Source organism: Lepisma saccharinum, chromosome 23 (assembly GCF_977018435.1).
Source record: "Lepisma saccharinum chromosome 23, izLepSacc3.1, whole genome shotgun sequence".
NCBI classification, from domain to species: domain Eukaryota; kingdom Metazoa; phylum Arthropoda; class Insecta; order Zygentoma; family Lepismatidae; genus Lepisma; species Lepisma saccharinum.
Genome location: NC_139251.1, coordinates 45,076,883 through 45,096,324, shown reverse-complemented (window position 1 = coordinate 45,096,324; position 19,442 = coordinate 45,076,883). Strand labels below are relative to the sequence as shown.

The 19,442-nt window shown below is 37.3% G+C and overlaps 1 protein-coding gene across 5 annotated transcripts in view; it reads right to left on the bottom strand.

The window, feature by feature from the left end:
* LOC146005387 (hemolymph lipopolysaccharide-binding protein-like) overlaps positions 1–19,442 on the bottom strand; it is a 102,518-nt gene that overhangs the window by 40,874 nt on the left and 42,202 nt on the right. Inside the window, exon 1 of one of the 5 annotated variants that reach the window (XM_083144613.1) lies at positions 12,500–12,518. The exons of the other annotated variants lie outside the window; for them this stretch is intronic. The gene's annotated coding sequence lies outside the window, so the exon portion shown is untranslated. Of the gene's footprint in view, positions 1–12,499; positions 12,519–19,442 lie in introns of those variants that run through there. 5 annotated transcript variants of the gene reach the window in all.

The following is a 19,442-nucleotide window of genomic DNA, read 5'->3' as shown; positions in this document are numbered from 1 at the left end:
AATTTGTAAAGAGGTATGTGAATATAAAAATGTGTTAATTCTTATTTTTAAACAGTGAACTCATATTTTAATATCTCTCTGTCCATCTCATTATCTCACTTAGGAACTAATTAGTATTGCAGGAGTCATACTGAAAAAATCTCACGTGACAATGACGAGAAATATAATTAAGGGAAGGAATGGTTTTCATATTTTAAAACCTCGAAGGGCCTTGGGCTAACTCCCAACTGTCAGTCTTTTTTTTTTTCCTAGAGGTGTGGAGATTTTCAACTGGCAACGAGGTGACGTTGGTCAGCACGTCGAACCCTCAGCCGTTATATAAGATATCTGAAACCAGGTTACACCAGTCACTCGTAGCTCCCCAATTTCCTCACGATGGTCGGTTGCCACCGGTCCTATACACATAACAGTCCGAGAACCCAGGACGACTCGAATCCATGCCGTCCCGCTGCAGTCGGAGTCCAAAGCACAGACTCTTAGACCGCACCGTTACGGAGGAGGAGAGTTTTCATATTTTGTTTCTTATAAATGTCGACAATACATTAAATCTATTACACACCAAAAATTAGTTGAAAAAATAGCCGGTTCTATAAGAGATTCGCACCTTCGATCTTCAGTCAAGTAGGCCGCTATTTTTAACAATTTCCCATTTTCTCACTCAATAACCTTCGTTGAACGTTTGTCTTAAGAGTCGTTAGCAATCTTGTAAACCTTATTGACCTATCTGCTGTCTATCACAAATGTATTTTACAACCTGGAGTAGATTGTGATGTCTGCAATTTAGAACTTGACTTTCGTGGTAAGTAATTTTCTACCGTCTGCTATAATAAATAAATCAAAGTCAACATATCTCATATTTTGTAAATGCGAAATGTCATTGTTAAATGCTACAAACAATTTCTCATTCCACCGTTCGTTCCAGATTTAGCTACAGCCACCGCGTATTTCCATTCTGGAAACCAGCGTGAAACGTGTTTCCCACATTTACAAGGTCAGGTGAACCCTTATCAGTTGTATTAGATGCCTGTGAACATGTTACTTCATACGTCATGGTACTGTGGTGGATTTCTACCCCTTCCTCTTTTACCTTGAACGGTAGTAATACCCGACTGGGCACGACGAATCAATGACAGAAAAGCAGACTGTCTAGTAAATCGCATGCCATGTATTATTTCGAGCTCCTAGGTTTTGGAAAGTGAAATAAAAAAAGTATGTAACATAAACTCATAATGGTTGACTTCTTTGGGTATTATTTCATGTCTCTTTTCTACTTACTCCTTTGAAACTTTTGTCTATTGTTTTCAGTAGATCAATAGGTGTTTTGAAACATCTTCTGTGTTCAGATTTTCAAAAAGATATAAATGCAAAAAATAATAAGGGGAATGAAATTAATATTTACAGCCAAAATATTAAGCTTAACATATTATACACTATACTGAATAAATTATTTTCACTTGCAGTTTCTCTACTGTACTGGTTTCAGTAGATCAATAGGTGTTTTGAAACATCTATGTTAAGATTTTTTAAATTTGAATTACAATTTGTGTGCATCAAAACTTAGGGTATTTTGCACCCGTCACGCTATACGGGGTCCAGTCCCTTATCATGAAAGAAATAAAAGCGTATCTGAAAACTAAAATATCCTTACCTGAGCCTGTAAAGGAACAGTCAGCGCAAACAAGGACAAAACACAGGATAACACACACACAGTCCTACGAAGATTATACTAACAGTAGGTCCAGTCACCAGAGCCTCGTTAGTCTGCAAAATGCTGTTCAGGGTGTACTACATGGAAGTGAGGTTGGTTTAGATTTTAAATAGATATAAAAACAAATTGTTAATCAGGAGGAATAAAAAGCTGAGCTAAACACACTACAAGGGTGTAAGGGATGACCTTCCACGAAGCGAAGGACACCCAATTGTTGCTTCCACGTAGTACACCCAGGACATCAGTTTGCAGACGAACGAGGCTCTGGCGACTGTCCCCATGCCCAGTATAATTTTCTGTGTTGTCCTGTGTTTGGTCCTTGTGGGTGCTGAGCGCCTTTTTACAGCCTCAGCTTTTAACCGAATTCAGAATATTTTAAAACACGACGTTACAGTTATGTTATTTTAGTTCTGGTAAGGGGCTGGACCCCGTGTAAAGTGAAAGGTGCAAAATAGCCTAAGTACTGACGCACCCAAAATTTTGAATTCAAGTTCAAACACACTACATGCAACATTACATGTAGTACTGAAGAGAATATTTCACTTGTAGTTCCTCAACTGTACTTACACATTAGGCCTACTGAAAGTGTTCAGTAGGAAATCATTGATTTTGAGTAGATTTCCGAGAGACACAGTAGAGTACTACAATCGATAACAGTAGATTCTGTCTACTGTAAACAGTAGAAATCACGTAGGTTTATAACGACGATGAGAATGAAACAGAAGTAAAAACAATGATAATGAAATGAAGATTCAACGTGGAGCAAACAGGGATGTAGAATGCAGTGGCGTGCGGTGACATTTAGACTAGGGTACGCAAGAGAAATACGTAAGTGAAATCCTTTGTGGATAATTTACCAAACTTTGAAAACAATACTAGTGGCTGTATCAAATGCATTCATATGAAGAAAAAAAAAGATTTCTGCCGCATTTTTTGAAATGTTAAAGGAAGCAGAATTTAAGCTTCCTTTATGCACACTAAAGCTGATTGAAGTTAGTTGAATTGAAATGGGATCTAATTCAGGATTTTTTAATATAATGATATAACCTTAAAACGCTACCGGAGAGATTCAGATGTAACACGATAAAACATTTGTATGATATTTTATATACCTGCTTCGCAAATATATTCTCAAAAAACGTGCAGTCCAACAATTCAACCTTGATTAGTTTCTTCATGCAGCGCGATGCACATTGGACGGAAACGAAAGGACAGTCAAATGTTTAAATAAGTAATATCTAAACTAAGGGTTGAGGAAGAAATACACACATGCAAATGTAGTACGTATGTATACATACAGGATGTCTCCATACAACACCGACAAACTTTCACAAAGTGTAGAGGACATAAAGATGAATAACATATTTGGTCTCGTTTTAAAACACGTTATTCGTCCCCATGTCCTCTACATGTTTTGAAAAAATTGTCGGTATCTCACCTTGTATATGAAAAAATGTAATTTTGACTACATATTTGAGACTGCATTTTGAGAAATAAAATGCTCACCTGTACGTTTCAATTATCCGTGTTTTTTTTCTGATTGCCTTATGAGATTCACCGGTTACTTCATTTACTTGAAAACGAAATCCATTCTTCTTTCCTTCTTCAAAAACTCTTCTATCACTTGATCGTAGAAGGACGGTTTAAGTTTTAGTTCATACAACAGCTCCTTTTCAATTGTAAGTAATGAAAGTTGTGATAGACTCTCCTGGTTCATGGTGTTCCTGCAATATGTTTTCACACGCTTTAGGGTGGAAAATGACCTTTCCACCGAAGCTGTTGTAGAAGGAACGACTAGAACCAGTTCCACAAGTTTCCTGAATTCCTGTATACACACACCTAAACCACTATTTCTAATAATTTCATGGCTTTCGTGAGGGTACTTTTGCTGGAATAGAGGTGAAGAATATACTACCGTGCGTTCATTTCGATCTTCAGCCGAGAGATCGAGAGAAGCGTGGCGGGCGGCGCTGACGGAGATGCCGACATTTGCGGCCTGTAATGCCCGCTTATTTTTATGGACATAGGCAGACATTTATATAAATATTGCAAAACGAGCACTAACCTGTGTTAAAACACGCAAAAGTTCTTCTGTAATTCATCCAAGTTCTGCCCTTATATACACAAATAAATACGCTTTAGAAACGATGTTAAGAGCCAAAGATAATAAAACATTTTAATCATAGTTTTGACCAGTAACGTCCTGCTTAAGTTTATATCCTTGAAAGAGTTTTGTGTTGATGGGGATGGTTTGGAGGTTTCGAATGTCCAATACTGTATCAAGATTACGCTGCAGACGAAACCGTTAAAAGTCAATGGTGTTCGTGAGCTTCCTTACAATCCGAAATCTCCGAGCTCGAGTTTTTTGTTCCTTCGCGACTAGATGAAGACGGAGCTGTTAATATAGTGGCGAGCAGATGTAAACCAAGAGCGTGGTAATTTCGTACTGTGCGCAAGAGTGTTATTCTTGGTTACTTGCCGTTACTTGTTTGTGTTATTGCAGCGTGTATGATTGGAATGACAGCCGCAAGGTTCACGTTAGAACAAAGAATTTGTATGTATGACACTTACGTGAAAACAGACTCGTGTCGAGACGTGTGTAGGCAATTTGTACAGAAATTCCCAGGCGTTTCACCTCCACATAGAGATACGGTTAGACATCTTGTCCTTAAATTACGAGAAATTGGATCGTTAAATTTTAAATCACCTAAGCAAAACTCGATGAAATTGGTGCAGCGTTAGAACGTTCTCCAAACAAACCTCTACGCCGTGTTTCACAGGAGATGGCGTGTCAAAATCATCAACACATACAGCCACTAAGCTAATAAAATTAAAACCGTACTCTTATAACACAGGTTAGTGCTCATTTTGCAATATTTATATAAATGTCTGCATATGTCCATAAAAATAAGCGGGCATTACAGGCCGCAAATGTCGGCATCTCCGCCAGCGCCGCCCGCCACGCTTCTCCCGATCTCTCGGCTGAAGATCGAAATGAACGCACGGTACTTGTAGCTCGTTCTTGAGCCTCGGAAAATCAAAATATTGCCCATATGTTGTCTTCAGTGACAGGAGTGCTTCTTCCGGAAAACTTCGCGAATATTGTGGAAACTTGTCTGGGTTCAGCAATTCCACAAACTTAAGACGATGGAAGTTACCAAATCTTTCTCTCAGCTGGGTAGAAATGTTATCTATAATTTCTTTAAAAATTTGCCTGTAGCGTTGTTTTGTATCTGTGGAAAGGTGGCGACGTTTTGTAGGTAGTCCTCCAACTAAAGCCTCTGTACTATTCCAAAAGTTCAGAAATTCCTCCCTCTTCCGTTCAATTGTCTCTTTTGTGCTCTGGACATGGTTCAAACAGAAGGTAATATCATAACATTTGCCTTGTAATATATTGTATAACACATCAGTATGAGCGAAAAGATCAGAAAATATTACTAGTAAAAACAGGAAATCAAAATCATTCAGGTCTCGCTCAAATCCCTTCGCTGCAGATATGGTTTCATTGTCCCACCTTTTGGGATCTGACAGAATGCTCTGAAACAATTCCGAAAGACTTTCAATGTTTTGAAGGACAACGTGAACTAGCCGAGAATGGTAATTCCACCTCGTTGGTGCAACATGTGACAATCGGCGATGTACAATTGTCTCCAAAAGTTCAGTGCGCTTAGATGATCTATTAAAGAATGCAGCCAATCCATCAAGCGTAAGGAAAAATAATCTACATTCCTTAATATTTGCGACACTTTGAGACAAAACTAAGTTCAGCGAATGTGCTAGGCAGTGAACAAATATAGCAGATGGTAGTTGTTCTCTGATTCGCGCTTGGACTCCATTTAAATGGGAAGCCATGACTGCTGCTCCATCGTAGGTTTGACACACTATTTTGTCCTTCATATTGAATTTGTTAATGTAACCCATTACAATGGAGGAAATGCTTTGTGCCGTCTTATCAGAACTGCAGTCCGTGAAGCCCAAAAACCTTTCAACTGCTCCTTTATTGGGGCTTATTATTCGCACAATGGCTGATAATTGTGAATGAGTTGACACATCGGACGTCTCATCAATCATAATGGCTGCAAACGAGGAATCGCCAACTTCTTTCATAATGGAATGCCACGTTACTTCAGAGACTGCATGTATCAGATCATTTTGTATTCTGTTAGACATATCTGAAAATATTGTTGCGGTTTCTAAATGAGAGGCTAATAATGAATCATATTGCGAAAGAAGACGCACCAATTCCACATAATTGCCCGCATTACTGGAACCGTGTCCTTCTGAATGGTCACGGAAAGGAAGTTCTTGCTTGCCCAGAAAGCATACGACATCTATAAATCTTTTCAGAATCTCACGATTACGTTTCACGTTTTCGTTATGACGTAACACGTCATCTCTTTTCTGTTGATCAAGTTGCAGCTCGATTCTGGTGTTTCCAAAAGTTTTAAAATCTAAACTTGACCTTATATGACACAATGATTTTTCATGCTTTCGAATAGCATGTGATAGATTTGATAAATCGCAATACCCTCTACTATTCCATACACCTTTCTCGGATGAGAACAACAAACAAGGCCAACAATAAAGTTTTGCCGTTTTCATACTTCCAGTCAACCACTCTGTAGACAGCTGTAAGTTTTTTTCCTGAAAATTCCTAACATCCTGCTTACCATCCTTCGTAACTCCTGCCTGAGGCAAGTCCTCCAATTCAGGAACAGGCCTCCCATTTCGGATTATTTCCACTTTCTTTTCATAACTATATGACCAAAAACCCCTCTGCAGAACGTCATCAACAACTCCCGATTCCATATTATTTATATTTCACCTCTTCACCGCACTGACAAAACAATAATAAGAACGAAACACTGCAAATTTCACACGCAAGACGGAAGAAACAAGAAACGTCAACCTCTCGCGGTAACAAGTGTCTCCTTCCTCGAAATAGCCACTCACATTTGTAGATGAATGGATCAGGGTTGTCAGTCGACGAGATATTTTGTAGAATGAAGAAATTACGGACTCGCGTAGAAAATGCATCAGAATAGAATGGTATTAATCCCAACACACTTCAAAAGCTCAAATAAATGTTGGGCAGGGTTCGAAGTCCTGAGGGGGACTTGGCCTCAAAAATCCCCACACCAAAATTTCCCCGGGGGGGGAGTTTTTGTTATAACAATGAAAGATGAAGGATAATATTGAAAACATACACTACCTCTTCAAGAGATCTTTAACAGATCTACACCAATAGCAAAATATGCACAATAGAAGTAAAACAAGAATGCAAGACAAATATAAATATGATGTTAATTGAAAGCAAAAACTAAACAAAAACCATTTTATTTCAACTATTGCATAATAAAACGATTCCAACTATTTTTGTAATTTATTGACATCTTTAACCCGTAAAAAAAGGTAAAGTGTTCCCCTGTGCATAGCACCACGCCTTGAAGGCGTATAGGGGGTGTGAGGGTAACGCCCCACACTTTCTTGATCCGGTCGTGAGTGTGTGTGATGTGATCAGCATCACGCCCCTGACCACCTTTACCCCCCAGGGTTTCCCCCAGGGCCACCGCGGCCACATCTTTAACCCGTTAGTATATGAATTAGTTTGCTACTTTATAAATATCTGATGTATATAAAAGTAACAAATTGATTTATTTCTATGTATTTATTAATAATGCAAGGAAAGTGTATTGCATTCGCATGATTGGGCATTTTGAGTATACATGATAGAATATGTTGAGAATAAAAACTGGCAATACATCATAAATTGCTGGATTACTTCTCCACTGATCTCGAAACAATTTTACACACTCGTCATGTTGATCTAAAACTGAAAAACATTTATTGGTAGATTCCCCTACGTGACAATATGGGCATTTACAACAAACATTATCATACCCATCATTTGTTCTCACCATGCAAGTACAATATACTTCTGACTTAACACACTTCCAAATATTGTCCAATTTATGGGAGGCTGATACATCGAATAAAATTTTTCATGGATGTAGTCCAGACAATAGATTTAATATCTCTTCTAATCAAAAATTTCCAAAAATTGGAAGTTGGCAAATTCTGAGTACGTCTAAAAAAATATTTTTTTTTAGCATCGACAGATTTTTCAAACCACTCTTTAATTTTAGACTTACTAACAAAGTTGTAAGCTTTTTCCAACCTATATTGAAAATCAGATTCTGTAGCATCCCAGAGCAAGCAACCACAAAAATTTTCATCATTTTTGAAAGTTTCTCTTAAAAGTAATTGAATATCCAACAGACCTATTTTCTAGAGGATCGATTTCTGGAAAATGAAAAAACATTGTTTGTTCAACAGCCACATGGTCCAGTAGTATATGCAAGTTTTTTTGAATGTTGGTAAAAAAATCTGTCAAGAGTTCTATCTTATACCTCAACACAGGACACCTCATCACACAATCCCATAACCACCCCATAAGCATAATAAAAATCCACAATATATCATAGCTTTTAAATTATTTGTGTGTATACCTCTGGTTGAAAAAATCAACACATTCTTCGTGGATATTATAGCTATTTTGAAAGCAATATAAACTGTAATTAGGATGGCAAACTTTGCAAACACAAGAATCAAAATCAACTTCAGTCGAGCATGTGCACGGGTCGTCATTACGATTCCATTGCAAGCATCGCCACAAATAATATGGTATGACGTGACGAGCATAAGAACCTGCCCACCAACTTTCATTATCTAATACCTCTTCTAACCAACTCCGCGCCATTAGATTAATTTCTGAAATTAAAAAAAAATCTATCACCACGTTTTGTAATCCTTAAACAGTGTATGAATTGATTCTGAATGCTTCTGTGATCTAATTTTCTTAGGCATAACACAAACATGAGATTTCCAAATGTTTATGCAGTACCAAAAAAACACTGCAAAATAGTCTTTTGATGAGCTACAATTCCAAAGTTTAATTTTTGTTTGATCAACCAATCTCCAGCCAAAAGATTGGTACCATTTCATATCTTCTGTTAAATAATTTGAAAGATAGAACAGCGGTGTTTTTGGTACACCTACACCTTCAATCCACATGTTAGCATCAACAGTTACACGTGTTTCTATAAACTCTTCCCGGTCTCCATCCAAACCTTCAAATATATCCCAATCTTCATTCTTAAATATCTCTTTCACGTCTGTCAGTATCAAATATCTAACGTAGTTCATGTTTAAAATTTTGGAGCAAGTTAAAAAACTGCGCAAAATATTTAGTTGCAAAGCTAAGATAGGACATCTTGTGTAGTGTCTGACCTCATATTCGAGTCCTACCAAAAACAACTGCTAAAAGCTCATAGTTGTTGGCAGAGGATATTCTAGAAAAAAAATAAACTTATACATTCTCTATGACTGTTGTGAACAAACGCAAGACGTTGTTTGCGAATAGAATGGCATACTGAACAAGTACATTTCCCCCGAATGTTACAATTCCACTTATTTTTAAAGTTTGGGTATACACAATATCAATAGCTTTTACATGTACACTTATCATCAACATTGTCTGGGTAGAGACAAACAGCTCAAAACAGTCATCGTTTTGATTCACCACTGTCATACTCTGGACCACTGTTACCATGCTATCGATAGGTAAAAATTTTGAAATCAGCCAACCGCAACTCTCAAGGAGTTCTAAACTTCCAAGCATTTCTAAAAAAAAAATTAAAAAATAATTTTGTTTTAAAAAAACATTTAGAATCATAAATCTTGGTACAAAACACATACATTATTTTATTATTTTTATTTCTTAAACCCAGTTGTTGTATTCATCAAAGGTATAAGGTATTGATAGGGATGGCGTGGGTTGAAAATATTGGTGGTGGCATATATATTACATTTCAGAATTTTTATACAGAACCAAAAAAAATTGCAAAATAATCTCGTGATAAATTACATTCCAAAAGTTTTACAATTTTGTCAGGTTTCATCAACCCCCAACCCATGTATTGATACCACTTAAGATCTTTTGCAAAATCTAATAATTCTTGGGGAACATACAATATTGGCAGATTGATATACCACAAACTACTTAACCATATATTGCTTTCAAATCTCTCACCCAATTCTACAAAATTTATCTCGCCATAAGATGGTTCACCTCTGGCAAAAGCTGCCCAAACCTTTAAATAACATCACACAAGATTTAACACCGCATTTTTAAAATGGTCAATGTTGAGAGGTGTAGTTTTTTTTTGTGATAAAAAGAGTAGTCAAAATTCTTAATTGCATCCCTAGCACAGGACATCTGATGTAATGTCTTATATTATGATTTACTCCCACCAATAAAAGTGTTAAAATTTCATAATTATTGACGGAGAAAATAAGTTTTGTAAACCTATCTAAACATTCTTGATGATACCTATGGACTGGGGAAAAACACCTCCCAGCAAAATCATGACATATTGGACAGTAGCAAAAACTTCATTTTTTAACTTCAGAGTTGTCTTCACAAACAAAACGACAAGAGGGGTTGCATGTGCAATTGTCGGGAATCCTATCCAGACAAATACACTGCCAAACTAAATCTAAACCAGTCAAATAGTTGAAATTGCTGCCTAGATCGATTGTAGCACTCTGGACCAAACTTACTATACAATCAACCGCATATGTTTATCATATTTTTTTACAACTTCATTTTTTTCTACTTCTCTCCAAAACATCTTTTGCATACAACATTCTACCAGCAGATTTCCTAGTCAAGTAAACTACACGTTCTACCTGAGCTAAAGCATAGCGAAAAAAAATAGGGAACATATCAATTTTTCGTGTGGTGATCCACAATTTGGGTGCAAAGTTTGCCACTAGACCCTCTCCAAAGAATCGCTCCCACACTTCTGGTTTGTATAATGAATGACTGAGGTTTTGCTAACGCCTCTGGTAAGTACAAAATTGTTTTCTCCCACTCTGGCAACCTCCAAATCTTCTCTTCAATTTGAAAATATTCTAGTGAAATTCTAGGATTTCGCTTATCTAGATTAGCAACATAGTTTCTTTTTATCGATGTGCATATTTTATCGGGAGTTACAAGCATTTCCCAACCGAAAAAATCTGCTAGTTGGATTGCACCTACCCAATACCTTTATATGGCCAACACGGGACAGAGTAAACATTTTACATCAACATGCCAAATCATAAAACTTAGATAGTCGTAATTGTGTGCAGTGACTAATTTTTCGTTAAAAACTTCAAGACATTCATGAACTTCATTAGAAATTTTAAAACATTTTGAAGATGGATATGGTCGGAACGGATTGTGGCATGCAGTACAATTACATTGCTTTTCGCCAGAGGTGTATGGTAGTGGGCATGTGCAATTTGCTCTTCCCACCACACACTGCCATAGATTCAACAATTTGTAATCAGCTGGTACCACTAGGTTTATTTCTTTTTGTGCAAACATCTCTTCCAACTTATATTGCAAGTCTGAGAACAAGCCTAGTAGGAATAATAATAAAAAAATTAATACACATTAATGCAGACACTGCTACTTACAGCTGATTAATCATTACAAGCGGTTCATAGATCCCAACATTAGATGGAATATACCTGTTAAGATGTGGATATTTATCTACGACAAAACAATCCACTAGATAAAACTGCCTCCAAAAAAAAAAAATATATACGGATTCCATTTAGTCAACCATTCTTTGTGATGATCGCAAAATACATTTAAGCTGGGTCTACTCTCCTCCGTATTTCTCTTCATCAATTTTGAGAACATCAACATAATCTTTTTTGGTGACATTATTATTTCCATATTTCAAAGTCAACCTCGTGAAAATATTTCGATACCACATTCTCGAATTTTTACTCTCTTCCCCAAGAAGCATATATACATTATTTTCAACTTCAAACCCAATTTCGTTAGAAATTAAATCCACAAACGTATCGTTCGTAATCAATCGAAAATTCACTCTTAGTGCAAGAGATTGAAATATGTATAGTTGCATTCTGAATAGAGGGCAGCGTATAGAGTCCCACCCAGCACGATAGTTAATTAGAAACATTGATAGAATATCTGAACGTGATAACTCAGATTTCTTGCTTTTTTGCAATTTCACGACACACACTAAGTGATCACAAGCACAACCCTCAAAACAATCGCCAGTATTTGGTTTGCAATGACATTGACGACAAATACATTTTTCCTTCTTATACAGTGCCATAAAATAGAGCTTGTCTGGCGCAACAAATAGTGGAAATTTATCTTCTTCCACACAATCCAAATACAATCTTATATATTCCAATTGATTTGTGTTAACCCATTCCCAAAAACGACGTTTCTCATCTGCCACAAACCTTCGTATTTGTAGAATACAATTACCCACTGTTAAGTTTTTACATTCTAACAGTTTCTCTAAAATTATAATTTGAAATTTCACCACTGGACACACCAAATCAGATTTGGCTCTAATTAGAAAAATTAGCAACAGTTCGTAGTGTCGACAACATTCGTGTTTTTTTTTTTTCAAAAAACTCTGCGCATGTTTTGTGCGTCTCATCTTTTCCTAAACACCCCCATATGTATTGTGGTTCGTAGTGTGCAAAAGATAACTGTCCAAGCTGTTTAAAATCCACTACGTCAGGTGTCAAGCTCATACTCTTCAGTTGATTGATGAAATCGACTAAGCATACTGTAAAAAACATATGCATATGCTTTAGCAAATATAATTTTTATCTGTTATCTCTCCCAAAACATTTTAGTGGAAAAATAAATACCCAAAAGGTTTATAGTAGAATAGTTTTTTTTTTTCTCACCTGTAAACTTGACGTTGCTACTTGAAGCTACTGCAGATTCAACATCTGTTGGGTTTGAAGAAGAAGTAGTAGCTAATATGGCTTTGCCAATCGTTTCACTGTCTGTGTTTTTTGCTTCGCTAGCTCTTAGATCTAAAAAACTAATATTGGATTGTGTTTAAATAAAAATCTTGTGTAAGATATTTTATTTTTTATTTACAAATTTCTATATATATATACAAGTTTAGATAACAACATACAATATAACACCAAACAAACCCAACACTGTCCAATATATAAAATACATATATTCTTGTCAAAGAAAAAAACAACCGTTACCCCCAACTAACTAACTAACTCTCTAGCCTTCTTAAGAGCCCGTATCAGCGTCGCTCGAAAAAAGCAGCGGACAGATGTCATTTATTTTTCCTAGTCTTACCAATATTGATTCCATTTCCCCCTTGGAAGGCAAATCCATTGCTGGAGGGAGGGGTTGGGCGAAGCAGACCACAAGGTTCCCTGTCCGCTACTCTCCCCCCGCTCAAAAGTCTGACCATAACAGGTTTCCTGTTACAAGACAAAACTTTTTCCGAGTGTCTGAAAGAAGAAAAACCATAGACGAGGAAAACACACATTGACGAACATCGCAATACAACTGAGAGCCAAGGACTATTTAGGGGAGGCGGGGTGTCCAGGGAGTCCGAATCTTCTACGGGAGACTTACGAAGTACTAAAATTAAATAATGTAAATATGCTTGTTTTGTTTAGCATCTGTCGTATAATCGAGAGACGTGTATTTCCGTCAAACATATTCTAAGGGAAGGATTACATTGGGGTCAAACAACTTTAGATGACTGTATCAAATAAGATTTATGCACACCACTATGATTAAATATTAAATTAAGAGCTTTTCATTTCGTCAAATGGATCTAACATCCTTTTTCGTTATCCAAACAATATTCAATTCCTTATCTGTTTCACAATCACCTTGCCAGGGCAGTTGTTTTTATACAAATTGAAGCGATCTGAACTATTCATGAGCTAGATAATGAATATGTGCGGTTATATTCCTATTCATATGCCGTCTTTTTCCCATTCATGTAATAACAATATTAATTAATATTTTAATTATTAATTTAATATTACAGTTATTTAAATTTGTTTTTATTATTAGAAGAAGGTACCAACATCATAGGCGTGCGCAGACTCTCTAATAAGGGGGGGGGCAAAAGCCTTGAAAATTCAGTCAGATCGGGAAAGAAAACCTCATTTTATCTCACTGTTTTAGTTTTTTGCATTGATGTGATATATATATATATATATATATATATATATATATATATATGTGTGTGTGTGTGTGTGTGTTATATGTGTGTGTGTGTGTGTGTGTTCGCGCGCGCGTGTATATATATATATATATATATATATATATATATATACCTAGGTATTAACATATTATTTAAATACATTACGTAATCTATTCATCCGCCCCTTAACAAACCAAGAGCAAAAATTATATAGATTGTCTCTGAAATGTGAGCGCTCGTTTTCCTCCAAACCAAACTGTTATAGCAGCAATCGTCTGCATTACTTATTTGTTCCTACTTTCTTTCTGGTAATTTACAATGTATTGGAGAAAAGAAACTCCGAGCAAGAAAATTTTTCGATTCAAATTTTTGAAAGTTGAAAACAGGATTGATTTAATAGGGCGCAAAAAAATTCATGGGACGGCATGGCATTCTCTTTTACAATTTTTCTCAATCAGATTGTTCGGCGCCCAGGGCCAACTCCCGCTACTTCCTAGCTACGGCTCGGAAGTTGAGAAGACTGCAAGAAAAGCAGGTACCGCGAGCGAAGCGAGAAAGAAAATTTTACGAAATGTATTTTTATTTGTATAAAATTTAAAGTCGAGGGGACAATTGTCTCTCTGTAACCCCCTGCAAGTGATCCTGACCGTCTGGAAGAAATAATGCAAGATGGACGTGAAAACTAATTCCGTCTTGAGTATCCTTTTGTCCTGCTACTAGTATAGATTTTTCTAGTCTTGCTTTTTTTTACTTCAATGTATGCCCCCCCCCCTATAATTGATTTCCGTCCAAGGTTGGAAAAAGGCAAAAGGCAATGCCCCCCTGTCCCCTTGTGGTTGCGCCATTTCCTTTTAGAGTATAATATTGTTTAATAACAGCGACAATATTGCTCTCCACAAAATTTCTAGGTGAAAGTATAATAATATAGGGGCATGGAACGTCTGGGAGGGGGGCAAGGATGACCACACCTCGAAAACGAAGGTCAACCTAAAAGTATATATTTCACAAGTATAATTATATTTCAGTCATAGCAATTTACATTAATTATTATGTAATGGGGACACAGGAATGCGATAATTTCAAATTCAAGTGGTGTTTTTAGAGGGGACAGCACTAGTATCGGGGTAATATGCCCCATGAAAAAAAAAATACCTTTCTTGTCCCTTTGTGGAAAAATCTGCGAACGTCCGTGATTAGGGGGCAATTCCCCCCCCTCCCGTGCGCACGCCTATGACCAACATATATGGAATAGTTTATAACATCGAGTAGCAGGATATCTCTCCTGTATGGTGCTGTAAACTAGGGAAATAATGACGATGTTTTGTAGTAGTGCATAGCTATTCAGCCTGTTGCGACACATGTGCAGAACAGGCGGAAGACATTCTTTTGTGTTTTCTGCAGTTGGTGGATTATCCTAGGTGAGATGATTTTGATGTTCTTTCTTTTCTTAACGTAATAAAAACGTGTCTTGCAACCTAAGGCGTCGTGCTTTGTGCTCCGCCTGAGGATGAATTATATGATGAAACTGATGAACGGACACTCACAAAGAGCATCCATGCCGGGATTCGAACTCCCGGATGTGCTAACCACTCCATCACGGAGGCCAGTGCTAATGCACATGAATATCACTCCAAGTTAGTCATTTGGAATCATTGGGAAAGTCGTGTAGTTAGTAAAATGTGTACTTTTAGCATTTTTGATACAATTAAAACTATTTACAGCCAATGCATATTACTCATATTGAACCGGAACGACGAATTTGTGAATTTACTACAGGACTTTTCAAACATCCGCAGATAAGGCTAATACAGTTTCGTGTTCATATCTATCATAGTTATCCTGAAATACACGTATGTCAGTTTTCACGTAGCTTACTAGTTTCCAGATATGCTTGATTCTGTTAACTGTTCACTCCTATTATTCATAGTTGCGAACTATCTCTCCGGATCCGAGCATGCATGTGAAAAAGAACTGAATCACTCCGCTCCGGAGGGCTCCTTCAGTACCACCGCGACCTAGCTCCGAAACCCTGCCTGCTGGCAATCGTATAATTGTCAGCGATGTTCTCTCCATCCTTTCATCCTTGGGTTCGAGTCCTCGTTGAGTCTGCATTTTTCACTGAAAATTCTACGTAAGTTATGGTTGTAGCGAAATCCGGATTGTCTCCGAAATGGGGAGATTACCTCCGAAATCCGGATACTCTCATTTTTCCATCGGATTCCCGAATAGTAAAAAAAAAAAATCTGGATTTGGCCATCTCTACTTCACACGTCTTGCGCGAACACTGACCTGCTGATGTGTAAGTGGAATTATCAGTGTGATAATTCCTAGTAATTCAGACTTCATAACATTCTGGTAGAAAAATGTGCAGAACAAATTCTCGAGTTAGTAACCTCAAAGTTGTCTTTTCGACAGCATTTGCTCTTTTTTTTTAACTTCGGACGGAAATGCATGGTAAAAAAAATCAGAATTTTCAGTTTTCATGAGATAATTTGGAAATGTGTTTACAGGACAATAATACATCATCATCACTGGCACTGAGATATGGATCTCATACAAAAATAATTTAAATACACGAATACAAGAACAGGGGAAGAACACAGAAACGAGCACTGCCGGATCTACAAGCCGCAAGACCCCGCAGTGCGGGGGTGGGGGCAGAGACAAGTAAGTCTCTAGAAGGCCCTCAGTGATTGACATAGTATAGGGTTCGTATATGCGTATTTAAAAACTAAACTTAATTACTCAGGGGTTCAGAAACGAATACAAGATATACAGGTAACGGCAGTGGCGGCGAGGGGGACAGTCGGCCCCCACTTTTCGCCACTTTTGTCCCCCCACTATGCTAAACCGTACAGTATCTACAATGGGAAATATACTGTTCACCCCCCCTCGGTTTTGGAAGCCAAAACTGGGTAAAGGTAAAGTTAAAGTGCCCTGTGCATATAGAACCGTGCCATGACGTCCACTTGGAACACACCAAAGTGTTTATGTATGAGTTGTTGAGGGACTTTTGAATCACCCTCTAGGCTCTTAGATGTGACTTTGTCAACATGAGATCAAGAACTTCACACACAAACATGCATTATAATATACATACAGACACACAAACACACACACATATATAAATAGAGCGTAGAGGGTATGTTTGTGTTTATGTTTGTGTGTGCTAGGTTGGTAGAGGGGAGCCTTTGGTCCGTTGTTGATCCATGCAGATCTGCAGCTGCCATCTCCAACCACGATTTTACGTACAACACGTAATAATCTTGCGATCTTATAAAAGCAGGAAATGTACTTGAACATTGCAATGGCCTTGCCCTAAGGGAAGTTAATTTTCCATCGCAAGGCGTCTACCGTACTATAAAAATCTGGGGGCTACAGGGAGCTTAGATCTGTTGTTGGGGTTTCATCCCCCCTAACCTCCTTGTAGCGCCGTCCCTGGCTGTATGTATTTCGTCCAATGAGTACAAGCTAGCAAAACTGTGAATTTCAACAAGTTTGTAGATAATTCTACAGCTGTTCATAAAAACAGACGTACGCGTATTTTATTAGTTTCTTGCTGTGGTTCATTTTCCCATTTCAGCAAAAACGTATTCACACTCTTTGCATACGGTGAGTAAATGTGGGGGAAGGAAGAAGTTCCCCCTTAATAGTCTCACTTAGAAATTTAGTGCAGAGGAATCTAATAACCGTTCTTAAACAACATTATGCTTTTATAGAAATAAAAGTATATACTATTTTCAAACCTACGAAAGTTCCAAGTAACTACGTAAGGAAAGGGTAGTGAATTACTTCCTATGTAATTGGACTCTCCCACTAGCAAATTTCTTATTAACACCTCCACATATTTCATTATTTAGTTGTATTATCTGTATGTGTCTGCAGAATAAATTGCCCATATATTGCACATGAATAAATTATGTGTAGTTGTTTTGAATTTGCGGTACTAAACCACGTTTATACGTAAATTAGTATTTGAACGACAGAGATGGAAAATAGAACAATGGTGCCACTGAAGTTGAAATTCATCTAATAAAGTGATTTTAGGTGGGTCGGGACACACACGACCCTGTTTTGTTCCCACCAATGTAATAAAAACAGTGAGATGGAATGAGGGCTTTATTTCGTCAGCTGAACTCTTATCAAGGCCCTTGCTCCCCATAATCGGAGGATCTGAGACAGAAATAGTGTTATATGTCCTATATCCAGAAAGTTGATTGATTTGCTTTATTTTACTTCGCTTTTTGTGCCACTTTTGGCCAATTTGCGAAGATGGGGATGAGTGAAGATATGATGAAATTGATGAATGGACACTCACAAACATCCGTGGCCAAGCCGAAATTCGAACCCGGGACCCCTGGCGTCGTAGCGCGATGTGCTAACCACTCCCCCACGGTGGCCGGCCCCAGAAAGTTGAAAGTGAATGAAATTTTTATGGTGTGTTTTGTATGGTCATTATCAATAGTAAGTCTGTCATATTATTCCACTAAATAATGTCTTTGGAAAAGAAAAAACAACAAATAATTAATGTATTTTATTTTACATAAGACCTATGCCTAAAAGTATTTTTGTATATGATGACACAGAACTATCTTATGTTGTGATTTCTGACTGTAATATATATATGTAATTGGTGATAAAATAACGCAGTAAAGTATTAAGTAAATATATTTTATCCCCCTACTTGCAAATCATGAAAGGAGTCAAATTCGAAATTAAATTGAACGGACGTTCAAAATTTTTAAAAATAGCACTATTTCCACAACAGATCATCAAGTATTTTTTACCATTGACCCTCAGGAATATCTCAAACTTACAATGAACGTTCATTGAACTTATTTATGATCGACAGCTAAAAAGTCATTCATTTGCATGACTGGATGATAATCCACCGCCAGATAGAATTTACACAATATTTACCTAAAAACTTTGGGTAAAGTCACCTTCACCCTAAAAAAAATCCCTTGGTAATGGACTTTCGTTTTCTCACAAAAAAAAAAAGTTATAATTTGGCACAATTTTTCTTTCGCGGGCGAACCTTTTGTAAAGGTGTACTTCTGTCTGTGCAATCAGCCCTTCCCATTTGTGAACAATATACTGGGAAAATCCACCGTCCTTCACTGTTGTCATTGCACTACAACCCCATCGTGATTTAGTATTAGGATATCGCGTAGTGAAGAACTGTTTACAAGCATCGCCCAAACCATTGATTCTCCCCCCCAAAACCTTTCCCTGCCTTCTTTTTTCTTTTCCTAGCTCTCAGCATGCGGTTTTCTTGCCACTTGAGGAAGACTGGCCGATTGTGAGAGAAAAAAGGAACGGGAGAGGAGGGGGGTTCATGAGGGGCGCGAGCGGTACAGAGGGGGAAACGGCTAGCGCGACCAGCTTAGAAAAGTCGAAGTTAAAATTTACATACATTGCTCTGTACGTCGACAAACTACAGACATTCTAAAGAAAATTATGTAAGATCAGTTTCATTTCTTTGCTGTAGAAGAACAGTAGAAGCTTTCTTGTTCTTTAAAATGTTGATTTAAGTTATTACATATAATTGGCGAGCAAGTGAATTTTACGAAATTGAGATAAGGAAAACTACGTAATAAATAATGTATTTAAAAAAAGGCTTAACGACATAACAAATTTCATATTTGATCTCTAAC